General features: G+C 40.6%; 1 pseudogene; it reads left to right on the forward strand.

Annotated features, from left to right (window-relative positions):
* Positions 1-4,142: 4,142 nt before the first annotated feature.
* LOC143649557 (interleukin enhancer-binding factor 2 pseudogene) lies at positions 4,143-5,492 on the forward strand (annotated as a pseudogene).
* The last annotated feature ends 868 nt before the right edge of the window (positions 5,493-6,360 follow it).

Here is a 6,360-nt window from a genome sequence, read left to right on the forward strand (position 1 = left end):
CACCTCCCTATCCTACTAATCAGTCATTAAGTCCCATTGATTCTAATTCTTTAGTTTATCCCAACATTGATCACTTTACCATCTAAATGTAATGGCCTTAGTGCTGTTATCATTTCTTGCATGGATTACTGCAATGGGAATTTATTTATTCTCAGCTTGTTTTTGTTATATCCTCCAAGTTAGCTATACTACTATTTCAGTTAAAATATTTTCTAATATTTTGGTGTTCTTGATATAAGTCCATTTTAGGTCACAAACCTTTGGCAGTGACTGTGTTTGGCAATTTTTGTAAATACAGCCGATCATTAGACAAGTAACAGTGATGGAACACATGCATTAAGAACCAGACCTGGACCTCTGAAAGAGCATTTGAATTCCCTGGTTCTCACTGCCACCAGTGGAAACTGAGGATTTTGCGTTGTTGATGTTTAGACTATTTCTTATTCTGCTATCTTACGAAACTGTGGCCTTAAGTCAGTTCCCTATCCCCAATTGGCACTACACATAGTATGTCAGTAGTGTCTGCCTAGGTGGAATGGAACTGGTGAAGGATCCAGAAGCTCCTGTTAAATTGTCATTGACAGGTTGAGAGGTCCTGGGCAACTCTTGGCAAGTTTCCTTGTCTGCAAAAGGGTGGGGGTCAAAGTCAATAATCTCTAAATGTCCCCTTCTCCCTTCCTCTCAAGATCTAGCCTCAGATGATGATGATGATGACAAGAGTGGGTCAAAATAAAAGCTAGTGATTTATCAAGTCCCTGTGTTGACACATGGATTATTTCATTTAATCCTGCCGTTCAATGCTGTCTCACCATCTAGTAATGATTCTTCTGTACTGGTATTTGGGAGCCATGGTAAATTTGCCTGAGGTCTTCTGTGGGAAAAAGTAGCTCCTTTCAGGCAAACTAAAATGACTATCATGTAAATAATGAAGATACACTTTTAGTTTTTTTTTTACTATCTAAATTAGATAATAGCTGTGATAACCAACATTAACTGAGTAGCTGCTATGTGTTGAGTAGAGTGCTAGGGGATTTGTTAGTATTTAGACCAATAATGCTACGTCTCTGATTCCCAGAGTGCTGTAATTTTTATCCCCCATTTTACAGGTAAGAAAACTGAAGTTCATCTAGGTGACATAACTTTCCCAAGATCATACAACTAGCAAATGACAGAAACTGGAACAAACACAGTTCTGCCTTAGCGTCTGAAGTCCATGCTCTTGACTGCCAGATCATACATGTGTGTGTAATGTCACAAAATAAGAAGAAAATATGGTGTCAAGATCTGGAAGCCCAAAATATAGGCGCCTAATTGCTGAGAAAGAATTTTGAGGACCCAATTTTCTCATTCCACAGAGGAGTTGCCACAATTTTTGTTTCAGGTGTGTAACTTCAGTGGGTAATTTTAATGATCAATTTTCATAAATGGTGTTCCTATAGAACAAGCATAGGCTTTGCTATTTACACTTAGAGAAGGCCCACAGAATTTGAGCCTAGAGTTGAATATGAAGTTAAACTCTACACTCTCTCTGCCCTTGTTGGAAACTTTGTATTTTTCCCAATCTTCAATTCTTATAAGCTTGATGAAAATGGCCTGGAGTGACTCAGGCAACTTATTGTAATTTTTGGCAATGCTCTCTGCAGATTTATTTCCTGGTCAGTCAGGTGAGACAGACTGTAGATTAAGACTTAGCACACGCATTCAAATCTGCAGTCAAGTACTAGAGGGAAAATAGGAATAGCATTATGTGTCAGGGCAATAATGTCTTGGAAATGCTAGGATTAACCATAATTACACTTGCTGGTTTCTGCAGAATCAAACATAGAACGCGAAATAAAGGCAACCTTTTATTACGAAAAGAAATATTATGCTAGAAATAACGATACTTACCGTTATTATTATTATCATATATTTTTGCACGGGCAGGTACCAGGAATCGAACCTGGGTCTCCAGTATGGCAGGTGAGAACTCTGCCTGCTGAACCACCGTGGCCTACCCTACAATTATTTTTTGATAACCTTAATTCGTCCTCATTTGAAGCATTAAAATTTATGAATGTTGTTAATGGAAAGCTTTTTGATGTAACCATGCAGTTGCTATGCCTTTAACCTCTCCCCCTACCTCTTAGAAGCTCTTAGAAGAAGCCATACATTTTATGTGAACATCCTTTTCCCGTTATGTGTCTCCTTCACCCCAAGTTTTCATGTTACTTACTTTCTGCCAGTGTTCCATTAGTAGCATTAGGATTTTTATTTTCCTGACCTAAGGGCTGGTGAATTGGTCCCATTATATCTGGTAATTTATCAAACAGTTTCTCTATTACAAAGAACATTTTTCCCTCTCTCTGGGTTTCTGGCAGCTCATCTCACCCTGCCAGGGGGAGATTGAACACTTTCCTCTTTTGAAGAGTTCACATCAGAAGATTTCATCACATGCCTCTAAGATTTCCCCTCATGAGAAATTCCCCTTTAGATCTGTGGGTTTTCCTCTTCCCAGGACCTTTTGAATGCCATAATTGTATCACGTGTTCGCTATAGCGATTTCCCCCTTTGAAGCACTTATAAATGCCTTTAGTAGTTTCTTTGAAAGGAAAAGGTTGGTGGTTGTGGTAGGAGGAGGGATTGGAAATCCTTCAACAGCCAGAAGACGATCTCTGCATAATCCAGGCCGCACCATGGGATATTGCTAATAGCTGGGATCCCAAAGCCTGAGTAAATATTAACACTCATATTTCTCATCTCTGGGGAAAATAATTGAAGTCGAAGGAGTAGACTCTTTTTCCTTAGCAGCACACAATTTATAGTACATGGGGGCTTTGTCTAAACCAGAGGTTCTGAGTTCCAAGTTTTACCTGGGGAAATTTAAACCAGCACCAATGGCTTAGCCACTCACCTAACCAATTGAGTCAGAGCTCTGAGAGTTGGGTCCCGATTCTGATTTACTTCCAGGATCAAGGCTGCACCCTTTACAGGCCCGTCATCCTCTCGAGAAGAGAGCTTCAGAATTGAAAACACTTCACGAGCACCCTCTGCTCCGTCCACACCAATTCTATTTTGTCCTCTGATCTTGAAGGTGTTAGGTGGGTGCCTGGGAAACAAATGAAGTGTGTGGCAAAGGGCTGGCATGTTCCCTGCTAGTGGTGAGGTGGGGCTGTGTGTGATGCTGACTCATGCTAGAATGGGTCAGCCTCTTAAAGGAGTAAAAGCAACCAGTAAATGTGTTTTAAATAGGTCATGCTTTAATAAGAGCATGTAGAAAAGTTTTTAGAATTTTCGCTGAGTTTTTCCGAGTAGCGGAGATTCCACACAGGTTTGCTGTCCCTTAGCATTCTAAAGAACATTTTAACCAGATGAAGTATTTAGGTGAAGGTCTTTTCTGATTAGAGTTTGCAGGATCTCTTTATAGTTGTATGAACCTCGCTGCCAAATGGATCTATGTAAGGTTTGCTGTTTACCTTGGGAAAGCCCTACCCTACAACTTCCTCTGCTTGAGGTTCAAAGAAAAAGAAAGAAAAGATTTGGAGAAAAAAAGGGGGATGAAGGCAAGATTTTGTTGTCCTGGTGTTTATAAATGAAATAAGGAAAAATAGTTTTGATTGAAAAATCAGGATATTTTGCTATTTTGGTTACTTTGAGTTGACAGTGTATCTTATTTCTCAACTGTTCCCCAGATTTTTGTGTTAATTATATTTAGATTGTTTTAAATGTTCAATAGAGAATGTTGTGAAGCAAGGGAAGACGCTGTCACATCTTTTATTGACCAAAGGCCTTCCATCTCTATCACAGTCATTATTTAACAATTTTTTCATTACAAAAAAATGTAATTAACAACAAAACTACAACGTTAAGTACAGGCACTGGTGGAGAATAAAAGGAAATTAGACAGGGGTGCATTGAAAAACTAATCTTTAATCTTTCCTATTTCAAAGTTTTAATCTTTCCTATTTCAAAGTGACATATGTTTGTTGTAGAAAAATTAGCAAATATTGGTAAACAACCAAAAAAACACCACGCCATCAAAAGTCTCTGATGATATATTTTTTTCTTCCCCACCTTCCCCTTCAACAGAAATGAATGATTGCATTGCCCACTCTGTGTGGCCTGCTTTTATTTTTTACTGAAAAATACATAAATTGAGTTGTCCGCTCCTCAGAGGAGAGGGGTGGTTGGTGCGGCCTCCATTGTTCGGGATTTAGGGCGCCATGAGGGGTGACAGAGGCCGTGGTCGTGGTGGGTGTTTTGGTTCCAGAGGAGGCCCAGGAAGAGGGTTTAGGCCCTTTGTGCCACATATTCCATTTGATTTCTATTTGTGTGAAATGGCCTTCTGCCGGGTCAAGCCAGCACCTGATGAAACCTCTTTCAGTGAGGCCTTGCTGAAGAGGAATCAAGACCTTGCTCCCAATTCTGCTGAACAGGCGTCTATCCTTTCTCTGGTGACAAAAATAAACAATGTGATTGACAATTTGATTGTGGCTCCAGGGACATTTGAAGTGCAAATCGAAGAAGTCCGACAGGTAGGATCATATAAAAAGGGAACAATGACTACAGGACACAATGTGGCTGACCTTGTGGTAATCCTAAAGATTCTACCAACATTGGAAGCTGTTGCTGCCTTGGGGAACAAAGTTGTGGAAAGCCTAAGAGCACAGGATCCTTCTGAAGTTTTGACCATGCTGACCAATGAAACTGGCTTTGAGATCAGTTCTTCTGATGCTACAGTGAAGATTCTCATTACAACAGTGCCACCTAATCTCCGGAAACTGGACCCAGAACTCCATTTGGATATCAAAGTGTGGCAGAGTGCCTTGGCAGCCATCCGGCATGCTCGCTGGTTTGAGGAAAATGCTTCTCAGTCCACAGTTAAAGTTCTCATCAGACTGCTGAAGGACTTGAGAATTCGTTCTCCTGGCTTTGAACCACTCACACCCTGGATCCTTGATTTACTTGGGCACTATGCTGTGATGAACAACCCTACCAGACAGCCTTTGGCCCTCAACGTGGCATACAGGCGTTGCTTACAGATTCTTGCTGCAGGACTGTTCCTGCCAGGTTCAGTGGGTATCACTGATCCCTGTGAGAGTGGCAACTTCAGAGTATACACAGTCATGACCTTGGAACAGCAGGACATGGTCTGCTACACAACTCAGACTCTCGTCAGAATCCTCTCCCATGGAGGCTTCAGAAAGATCCTTGGCCAGGAGGGTGATGTTAGCTATCTTGCTTCTGAAATATCCACCTGGGATGGAGTGATAGTGACACCTTCAGAAAAGGCTTATGAGAAGCCTCCTGAGAAGAAGGAAGGAGATGAAGAGGAGGAGAATACAGAAGAACCACTTCAAGGAGAGGAAGAAGAAAGTATGGAGACTCAGGAGTGAACCTCCGCTCTCTTCACTCCCTTTCCTACCCCAGGGAGAGAGTAGAGCCTGATCTAACCGCTACTGTGCTTTATATGGTAGCATTTCTGTGGGAAAAGGGAGAGCAGGAAGGAAAATAAACTCTGTAGAAAAGATTTCTTTCCACTGGGTTCTGATAATGGGCTTAGTAGCCAGAACTCTCCTATTTATGACCTATGCCTTCCATCTGTAGTGATGCAGGACACCAATTTTTCTTCCTAATACTCCAGAATCCCCAACTCTTGGAAACTCCTCTCAACCAGTACTTTGTTGTTGAAATGTTGTGAACTGTTAGTGTCTGGAAATTTTTTTTTTCTACGAAAAACAATTAAAGTACTTCCTAGTAGAAAAAAAAAATAAATTTCTGTATTTCAATTTTTTAACATTATTTTCATGGCTGCATAATATTCCACAATATGAACGTGTTATAATTCATTTAACTGATCCCCAATTTGGCATTTAGGGTGCATCTCAATTTTTTTCCTACTTCATCTATAATATTCTGCAATGAACATTGGCTAAATATTTGGGCCCACCCAGTGATGTGTTGATAAATGCTTTCTGGCTCTTTGGGGAGTGGGGATCAGGAGCCTGATTTTTCTGAGTGTAAATACTCATACCTTGAGCAATTTCAAGCTTCCAAGGTGATGAGCTTGATGGTGCAGTTGGGAAGAGATGTATACAATTGAGACACACAAGTTTATGCCAGCTAACTTCACGTACAACTGAGACCAACCATCCTAACATTTTAGCATATATTCCTAAAAGTGGAATTTCTGGGTCAAAGCATATGTACATTGTAAAAAATATTTATATGTTTTGTCTAGTTGCCTTCCAGAAATATAAAAATGTGTGCTGCCATCTCAAGGGTCATGTATCTGTCCAAAGATAGAATGGGCCGCATCTGTTGGTGATGAGATTTCTCTTTGGGGGTCTTCTCACTTAAACTGACAGCCAACCACTTGGT

Source organism: Tamandua tetradactyla, chromosome 11, assembly GCF_023851605.1.
Source record: "Tamandua tetradactyla isolate mTamTet1 chromosome 11, mTamTet1.pri, whole genome shotgun sequence".
Lineage (NCBI taxonomy): Eukaryota > Metazoa > Chordata > Mammalia > Pilosa > Myrmecophagidae > Tamandua > Tamandua tetradactyla.